The sequence below is a fragment of the Thalia democratica genome, unplaced genomic scaffold (assembly GCF_965202585.1).
Source record: "Thalia democratica unplaced genomic scaffold, ktThaDemo2.hap1.1 HAP1_SCAFFOLD_1312, whole genome shotgun sequence".
Lineage (NCBI taxonomy): Eukaryota > Metazoa > Chordata > Thaliacea > Salpida > Salpidae > Thalia > Thalia democratica.
The window spans coordinates 22,501-32,911 of record NW_028140195.1 but is presented as its reverse complement, the minus strand read 5'-3'; the positions used below and the strand labels follow the sequence as shown (position 1 = coordinate 32,911).

Sequence of the window (10,411 nt, the reverse complement as noted above, 5' to 3'; positions counted from 1 at the left end):
CAGTTACAGGGCTCGGTCCCTTCGAAGAAGAGACGTCGCTTGAAATCAAATTTCGATTCGTTAATGATCCTTCCGCAGGTTCACCTACGGAAACCTTGTTACGACTTTTACTTCCTCTAAATGATCAAGTTCGATCGTCTTTTCGAACACCGGCGAGTGCGTTGCCGCACGTACCAGGCTCAATCGGAGGACCTCACTAAACCATTCAATCGGTAGTAGCGACGGGCGGTGTGTACAAAGGGCAGGGACGTAATCAACGCAAGCTAATGACTCGCGCTTACTGGGAATTCCTCGTTCAAGGGAAACAATTGCAAGTCCCTATCCCTAGCACGACCGGGGTTCAACGGATTACCCGGACCTTTCGGCCTAGGGAACACACGATGATCCGGTCAGTGTAGCGCGCGTGCGGCCCCGAACATCTAAGGGCATCACAGACCTGTTATTGCTCAATCTCGTGTGGCTAAACGCCACTAGTCCCTCTAAGAAGTTGTCTCCGACCCAATGGGTCGAGCAGCTATTTAGCAAGTAAGAGTCTCGTTCGTTATCGGAATTAACCAGACAAATCGCTCCACCAACTAAGAACGGCCATGCACCACCACCCACAGAATCAAGAAAGAGCTCTCAATCTGTCAATCCTCGCTGTGTCCGGGCCGGGTGAGATTTCCCGTGTTGAGTCAAATTAAGCCGCAGGCTCCACTCCTGGTGGTGCCCTTCCGTCAATTCCTTTAAGTTTCAGCTTTGCAACCATACTTCCCCCGGAACCCAAAGACTTTGGTTTCCCGGAAGCTGCCGGACAGTTCTTAAGTTCGACACTGCCCGATCGCTAGTCGGCATCGTTTAAGGTCAGAACTAGGACGGTATCTGATCGTCTTCGAACCTCTGACTTTCGCTCTTGATTAAAGAAAACATTCTTGGCAAATGCTTTCGCAGTCGTTCGTCTTGCGCCGATCCAAGAATTTCACCTCTAACGGCACAGTACGGATGCCCCCGTCCGTTCCTATTAATCATTACCTCGTGCTCCGAAAACCAACAAAATAGAACCGAGGTCCTATTCCATTATTCCATGCAACATTATACAAGCGTAAAGCCTGCTTTGAACACTCTAATTTTTTCAAGGTAAACTTGCCGGACCACCGCAACACTCAGTTAAGAGCACCGCGAAGGCACCGACCAACAAGAACAACAAGGCCAGTGCTAGCCTTTCGACCGACCAACCTCGCCGTCCCTATATCCAACTACGAGCTTTTCAACCGCAACAACTTAAATATACACTTTTGGAGCTGGAATTACCGCGGCTGCTGGCACCAGACTTGCCCTCCAATGGATACTCGTTAAAAAGTTTAAAGTGTACTCATTCCAATTGCAGGACCTCGTACGAGGTCTGCATTGTTATTTTTCGTCACTACCTCCCCGAGCCGGGAATGGGTAATTTGCGCGCCTGCTGCCTTCCTTGGATGTGGTAGCCGTTTCTCAGGCTCCCTCTCCGGAATCGAACCCTGATTCTCCGTCACCCGTTACAACCTCGGTAGGCCGATACCGTACCGACGATAGTTGATAGGGCAGTTGCTTTAATGAGATGTCGCCAGCACTAGGCCGTGCGATCCGCAAGCTTATCCAGAGTCACCATTGTAACGACCCGAAAGCCGGTTAGTTTTGGTCTGATAAATGCGCGCCTCACGTCAGTTCGGCGCTTTACGCATGTATTAGCTCTAGAATTGCCACAGTTATCCATGTAAAAGCGTACAATCAAATGAACCATAACTGATTTAATGAGCCATTCGCAGTTTCACTGTACGTGAGCTCGTACTTACACTTGCATGGCTTAATCTTTGAGACAAGCATATGACTACTGGCAGGATCAACCAGATAACTATCCGAGGGCGTTTAAACCCGTTGCTCGACTGAGCGTTTTTACTGTATAAATACAGACCTTTTCTATCACTCGGCTTAAAAGCCTTGCGAACGTTACTGAAAGTCGGCGCCGGCCTTTTGCTGTTTAAAGCGCCAGCCCGCGTCGACTGCAGCATGCAGCTATACAACTGACTGTTCTTTCTCCCGACCAACCGTTTGCCTTCTGCCGGTTAACTCGTCAGCAGCAACACGCCATCTGTCTGCTGCAGTTACCCGCCTCGAGCCGTGCCTGCCTGCGTCGGCTACTCGTCTCGACGACTTCGCAAAGCTATAAGCCTACCGCCGCTGGACGCTTGTAGTTTTTCATACGCTGCTCCAATGCGTTTACATAGCACGTTCGCCGCCGCTGCAATAGCCGCGCCTCGGGTGCTAAACAGTAATGCTTTAAGCCCGCTTTCTCGTCAAGTCGACCGAACGCACAAACACGTCTCTCTCACTAGTGTAAAGTAATGCATACGTGTATGATGCTCAAATGTTGCTGTTGAACTTTTTTTGCCGATTTTTTCCGATTTTTTTCAATTTCTTTGTTTCTTTTCGATTATTTTAATGTTTTAAGCTTATTTATGCTACGTTTAAATGTTTTAATACTTTTTTATACTTTATTTAATATGTTTAAAAGAAATAAATAAAAAAAAATATGTATAAACTACTTTTTTTAATGTTTTAAATATATATATATTTATTATAAATAAACTTTATTTGTATTATTTTTTATTTAAGCGTACTTTTTAAATCTTTATATTTGTTTTATCGTTTTAAGCACATTGCGATAAATATAATAAACAAAAAATTGAATAAAAATAATAATAATAAAAAAAAAAAAAAAAAAAACATAAGCTTATTTTATATTTTTATTTTATTTTTATTTAAACTTACTTTTCAAACCTTAATACTCGTTTTATTTTTTTAAGCAGATTGCGATAAATATAATAAACAAACAATTAAATGAAAATAAAATAAAAAAATCAAACATAAGCTTATTTTATATGTTACATTTTATCTTTATTTAAACTTACTTTTTAAACCTTTATAGTTGTTTTATTTTTTAAGCACATCGCGATAGATATAATAAACAAACAATGAAATAAAAATAATAATAATAATAATAATAATAATAATAAAAAATCATAAGCTTATTTTGTATGTTTCATTTTATTTTATTTAAAACTTACAATTTAAACCTTTGTATTTGTTCTATTCTTTTAAGCACATCGCGATAAATATAATAAGCAAACAATTTAATAAAAGTAAAATAAAAAAATCAAACATAAGCTTATTTTATATGTTTCATTTTATCTTTATTTAAACTTACTTTTTAAACCTTTATAGTTGTTTTATTTTTTAAGCACATCGCGATAGATATAATAAACAAACAATGAAATAAAAATAATAATAATAATAATAATAATAATAAAAAATCATAAGCTTATTTTGTATGTTTCATTTTATTTTTATTTAAACTTACTTTTTTAACCTTTATAGTTGTTTTATTTTTTAAGCACATGGCGATAGATATAATAAACAAACAATAAAATAAAAATAATAATAATAATAATAATAATAATAAAAAATCATAAGCTTATTTTGTATGTTTCATTTTATTTTTATTTAAACTTACTTTTTTAACCTTTATAGTTGTTTTATTTTTTAAGCACATGGCGATAAATATAATAAGCAAACAATTAAATAAAAATAATAACAAATAAATAAAACAATACGGCTAAACTATAAAAAGAAAACTAAATAACTGATAAATACTTGTAAAACATTATTTGAAAAATGTATTTTGAAACACAACACGATTGATTTATAAATAATAATATATTTTTAATTTGTGTAGTTCATTTAAAGTAGTCTCCCTTTTTGCTTCTGGTTTTATTAGAGTTATATATAACAATAAATGGTGTAGTTTATTTAAAGTAGTCTCCCTTTTTGCTTCTGGTTTAATTAAAATTATATAACACATACTATAGTAAGTTAAATAAACTATAGTAACTTTATAAAACTACTTTACAAAATACATTTGTATAATTTAATAACTTTAAAATAACTATCAAGAATAAAATAGAATAGCTTTAAGTTTAGTATACAATTGGTATGTAAATTGTGTAGTTTATTGAAAGTAGTCTCCTTATTTGCTTCTGGTTTTACTTGAGTTACATAACGTTAAATAAACATACTTAATAAACGTAACCATCAATACTGTCATTTTAATAAAACTAAGTACAAATACATTGAATTAACATAGAACTTTAAAAAGCCTTCGCTAGTATCTGTTGGTAACAGTAAATAACCTATTATGACTCACAATACAGGAGTGCGAAATTTATTTTTCATTTGATTTTTCAGGTATTTATTTATTTGTGGAAATAAACTTTTTTATTACATTAGAAACTAATTGAATTTTTCCTATAACTATACCTATTATTATATTTAGTATGCTTAAAAGTAATAAAATGACACGTCGCGATTATATAATAAACAAACAATCAAACAAACAAAGAAAAAAAAAAAAAAAAAAACTATTTTTTTAAACTTATATTTCAACTATATGTCTTATTTTATTTTCATTTAAACTTACTTTAAACCTCTGTATTTGTTATATATATATTTCAACACAATACGATTAAACTATAAGACAAACAACAAAATAAAATAATCACATTAATAAATACACTAAGCAAATAGCTAGAATAAATATAAATAGTTCAATATATACAATATATTTCTTCCATTTTTAAGTTACTTGTTAAACATATTTATTTAAAAATGTTTCTTTAGAATATAAAACTAACAGTTCTACAAATAAAGAAATTAAAAAGCCAATACACATAACACTAACTTTTCATAAATTAGATATGCAAATATGAACAAAATAGTAACTAAATTCTAAAGCTTTTGTAAACTGTGAACTTATAAACTTATAATAATAATTGCATATTCACCATTCACAATAGCTTTTTATTTAGTACACAACTGGTCTGTAAATTGTGTAGTTTATTGAAAGTATAATCCCGTTTTGCTTCTGGTTTAAATAAAGTTATACAACACATACTAAAGTAAATTAAATAAAGTAATTCACTACTATCGTATTAAATAAAACCAATTTACAAAATACATTAATTTAAATTAAAGTGAACTTTGAACTTATAATAATAATTGCATATTCACTATTCAGAATTTCTTTAAATTTAGTACACAACTGGTCTGTAAATTGTGTTGGTTCTATTCAAGTACTCTCCTTGTTTGTTTTGTTTTAGTTGTATTTATTTTTAGATACTAGCACATTCAATACACATAATAAAGTAAACCAAATAAACTCTATTAATTTAAACTAAGTACAAATACATTAAGTTAATACAAAACTTTAAAAAGCTTTTGCTAGTATCTGTTGGTAACAGTAAATAACTTATTATGACTCACAATACAAAAGTGCAAAATTTATTTTCGTTTGATTTTTCAAGTAGCCACGCTTTTATTTGTTTTTGGACAAAAAGACTTTAAAGTTTTAGTATAAAAGACTAGTTGTATTAATTTTAACTCAGAAAATTGTACTCTACAAGATGGTGCCATTATTTTTTCGATATCTCAAACTGGTCAAACCACTTTTTTAGCGCTCTAATTGGTTTAAACAGCAAATAAGCAAACAGCAAATAACGTTATCTGATTGGCTAAGGTTTTTGTTTGCTAATAACTAGAATTTTCTTTTCTTTTAAGCGTTAAAGAAATGTAAATAAACGAGTAATAAGTATAAATAGGTCAGAAAGAAAAATAGTACAAAAAAGATGAATTCAAAAAGCAAAGGCCTACGGCACGTGGTATTCCCAAGCGGTCACCCATCTAAGTACTAACCACGCCCGACACTGCTTAACTTCCCAGATCGGACGAGATGGGGTGTACTCAGTGTGGTATGGTCGTAGGCGTTTGAAGGCGTTTACAAGCCTTTATAAACCCTTCGGTTTATTTAAAAAACCTATTTGCACTTGATTTACAATCAATTTGATATTTTAAAATTATTCCTTATAAAATTTTAACCTGAATTAACTTTTTTTTTGTTTTTTTAATCAACAGTTACTCCCAAACTGTACTAAAACTGTATTGTAACTGTACAAAAGTGTTTGTTTAAATAATTGTTATCTATAAATTACCTAAGACCAGGAAAAGTAGAAGTAAAGTTTATTGAATTATTAAATAAATAAAATAAAATCGTAAAATAAAATAATACAATATGTTTACAATTTGTCATTGATCTATCCATTTATGTTATTGCATTACAAATACAAACATTGCATACATTCAAGAGTATTATTCATCAATCTTTTCAATATAATAAGTTTTAAATTTATATTTATTTTTAAATAATTCCTGACATTTTAGATTACCTGAGATTTTTTTTTAATTAAATTAATTTTAGTAATTAAATACTTGACGTTCTATTTTGTTTAATTTGATAACTCAACCATGTTTATTTTTTTTACTAATTTAAAAGAACTATTAAACTAAAAGACATTACATACAGCTTCTAAAAGTTTTAAACACCTTAAAAAATATTATTATTTTAAAGATATATTAAAGAACTAAACAGATATTACTCCTAAAAAATCTTGTTAATAATATATAAAAAGTACTCAAAGTCAGACTCGGAAATATATATACTGTTGTATATCTTACTTGAAGTTCACTGTAATTGACACTGTATAACAAAATTATAAAAATCAACCTATTTATATAGCAAAATATTTCTTTATCTTTGTCGTGGCGCGGTGGGTCAGTGGTCTTATCAGCTGACTCATAAGCAGAAGGTTGTAAGATCGAATCCCGCTAGTCGTCACGAAACACCACTATCGTTCAATGTTCGGGCTTCAAATTCTTTGAGATTATACTGTACTATTTATCTATCTAACTAATCTATCTAACAAATGTTGTTCAATCTAGGTTGTGGGTACTTGGGTCGAGTAATGCCTTTGACTTACAATCTGTTGTGGATTGACAATATTCCTCTATCTATCATTAAACAAATCTATCTAATAAATGTTGTTCAATCTAGGTTGTGGGTACTTGGGTCGAGTAATGCCTTTGACCTACAATCTGTTGTTGATTGTCAACATTCCTCTATCTATCAATAATGATTATATTCAATAATAAATGTTGATTAATTCAGTTGTAAGAAAACCAGTGCGCTGGTTAGGTTGGGTAAGGCCTTCGACTTACAATCTTGGGGATTATCAACGTTCATCACAAGTACAGTAACGATCTCATTGAATTTCCAGTTGGAACATAGGATTGTAGTGGTGGCCTACTTTGTAGGTTTTTTGCCTAGTTTGTTTTTTGCCTAGTAGTGTTTGCCTAGTTTGACAAACTATAGTATATATATTGTATAACTTTACTTGTATTATTTTTTATTTAAATTACTACTTATTATTAAAGAATTAAATTTTTTTAGAAAAAAAAACTATGTATTTTAACTAATGCTTATATTATATGTTTTGTTTTATTTTTATTCAAACTTACTTTAAACCTCTGTATTTTTTATACAATACGATTAAACTATATAACAGAAAAATAATTAAATAATCAAACTATTGAATAAGCAGTTAATTAGTGTGTTTTTTTATGCTTCTTTCATTTTTAACTTACTTGTTAACCATATTTCTTTTATTAAAGTATAAAACTAACAGTTACTAAAATAAAATAATCATAAAGTCAATACACAAAACACTAACTTTTTATAATTTAAATATGCAAACATGAATATAGTTATGAATCTATTATTTATTCAAATAGAATTATTCAAAGCTTATAATTATAAAGCTTTTGTATAATGTTTCAATTACAGTGAACTTTAAGTAAGATAAGTTTTTTTTTTTGTAATAACTACAAAATTGGTATTTTAGTTTATTATTAGTAACTAAATACTTATATTTATTATATTTAAAAAAAAACATCTATACTAACTCTAATTTCAAAGCATATTAAATACAAATTTTACCAACTAAATATTTATTTTTATTTTAATTATTATAACTTTCAAACATAAGCTTGTATACCTTATATACCTATATACCTCATATAGTAGGCTTGACATAACATAACATTATTTAATTCTTTTTGTTTGAAATAAACTCATTTAGTTATTAGTAAATTACAACATAAATGTTTATAACAATATAACTAAGATTTAGCTTTTGAGTTAGTAAACTTTGATAGTTTTCTTTTAATAGTTTAATAATCTTTATTTAAGTTCAAGCAAAATTGCTATATATTTAATACACATACAAAAGTAAACTAAGTAAACGTAATTCAATAGTTTCTATTAAGTAAAAGTAATTACAAATACATTAAGTTAATACAAAACTTTAAAAAGCTTTTGCTAGTATCTGTTGGTAACAGTAAATAACTTATTATGACTCACAATACAAAAGTGCAAAATTTATTTTCGTTTGATTTTTCAAGTAGCCACGCTTTTATTTGTTTTTGGACAAAAAAACTTTTAAGTTTTAGTATAAAAGACTAATTGTATTAATTTTAACTCAGAAAATTGTACTCTACAAGATGGTGCCATTATTTTTTCGATATCTCAAACTGGTCAAACCACTTTTTTAGCGCTCTAATTGGTTTAAACAGCAAATAACGTTATCTGATTGGCTTACGTTTTTATTTGCTAATAACTAGAATTTACTTTTCTTTTAAGCGTTAAAGAAATGTAAATAAACGAGTAATAAGTATAAATAGGTCAGAAAGAAAAATAGTACAAAAAAGATGAATTCAAAAAGCAAAAGCCTACGGCACGTGGTATTCCCAAGCGGTCACCCATCTAAGTACTAACCACGCCCGACACTGCTTAACTTCCCAGATCGGACGAGATGGGGTGTGCTCAGTGTGGTATGGTCGTAGGCGTTTGAAAGCGTTTACAAGCCTTTATAAACCCTTCGGTTTGTTTAAAAAACCTATTTGCACTTGATTTACAATCAATTTGATATTTTAAAATTAATCCTTATAAAATTTTAACTTGATGTAAGTATTTTTTTTATTAAAACCTTTTTTTTTGGTGTTTTAATTACAATTACTCCCTGTAACTTTATTTAAGACTTTGTTTAAAAGATTGTTAACTATATTCTATATTAAATACTATGATTAGAAGTAAAGTTTATTAAGTGATTAAACTAAATAAAAAACAATGTTAAAATAAACATGTTGTGTTTAGTTTGTTTTACTATTTCTCATTGTTCTATTTATAGATGGTTTTGTTTTACTTCAAGAATATTTATAGTTAGTTTCTAAAGAATATCTCATACTACATCAGATTTTACGATTAACTTAATTTTAGGTAAAAAATATTTGACGTTTAATTTAATAACTCATCTATGTTTATGTTATAAAATAATAGTATCTAATACACATACATTATAATATAATAATATGTATAACTAGTTGTTTTACTTTAAAATGAATAATTAAGTGGAAGAATTAAAAGAACTCACATTTTTGAAGAGAGCGTGGAAAACCAGAATAGTCTTTTAAAACATTTATTAAATTATCGATAAATATAGAATACAATAGAATTAAACATATAAACGTAACTGTGGTTGCTTAGAAACTGAACAAGAAAATTTTTAATAAAAATATAAAATAGTTATTATATAGAATTAAAATAAAATAAAAGTAATATAAATTATATTTTTAAACTAAATAACAATTCACGAGCAATATTAGCGCATATCAGAGTATGAGTTTATAATAAAGGAATTGCTTCCTTGATGTTGATACTTACCTTATTCAAATAGAATACATTTTCAGCAATCAGGCTTGTGTTTATCTTAGCGCGCGTAACACAACGTTTGTGGGTTTTGGCACACTTTTGTCGATAGTGGGCGCCCCGCCTTTTAAGTACAGAAATTTCGGGAATTTTCGATTTTCGGAATTCTGACTCGACAGATCGTTTTTGTTTGGTCCAGAGACCCCGTAAAAAATTTTTCAGCCCATTTGAAGCATGATGAAAAAATGTTATTTCGACCCCCTTTTTTTAGGGGTTACGGGGACATCAACCCATTTTTTGGGAATAAAAAACTCCTAGAAAAGGACCACTTTTCTTCTTTTTTCGAATTTCGACTTTTTATTTTTTTGGAAAATTTTTCTATTTTCTTTGTTTGTTCTATTATAATGTCGAAAATATTTTTTTTGAGCTTCGCAACGCATAAGGACTAACGTAAGGTAAGTTTTAAAAGATTTTTTTTTTCGATAATTTTTTCTATATTTTTTGTTTGGTCCATTACAAAGTCGAAAATATTTTTTTACGGCTTCTAAACGCGTGTAGATTAACCGTAGGTAGGTTATTTCGAAATTTAAATCTTTCAATATTAATAATTTTTTAGTAAATTGTTCGATTATGAGGTTTTTATGGCTCTTTCAGCACCCAATAAGTACATTAGAAAATAAAACATGAAATAAAAACATCAACTAAAATGAAAATAACATATTCTGTGAAAAAACCTACGAAAAT

At 29.8% G+C, this 10,411-nt stretch overlaps 3 non-coding genes across 3 annotated transcripts; all 3 read right to left on the bottom strand.

Annotated features, from left to right (window-relative positions):
* Positions 1–61: 61 nt before the first annotated feature.
* Positions 62–1,869, bottom strand: LOC145848267 (small subunit ribosomal RNA). Its single transcript, XR_014371842.1, has one exon. It is a non-coding gene; the product is annotated as a small subunit ribosomal RNA (ribosomal RNA).
* A 3,845-nt stretch (positions 1,870–5,714) lies between these two features.
* Positions 5,715–5,833, bottom strand: LOC145848268 (5S ribosomal RNA). The gene has a single exon (XR_014371843.1). It is a non-coding gene; the product is annotated as a 5S ribosomal RNA (ribosomal RNA).
* Positions 5,834–8,688: 2,855 nt separating this feature from the next.
* LOC145848272 (5S ribosomal RNA) lies at positions 8,689–8,807 on the bottom strand. The gene has a single exon (XR_014371847.1). It is a non-coding gene; the product is annotated as a 5S ribosomal RNA (ribosomal RNA).
* Positions 8,808–10,411: the final 1,604 nt, after the last annotated feature.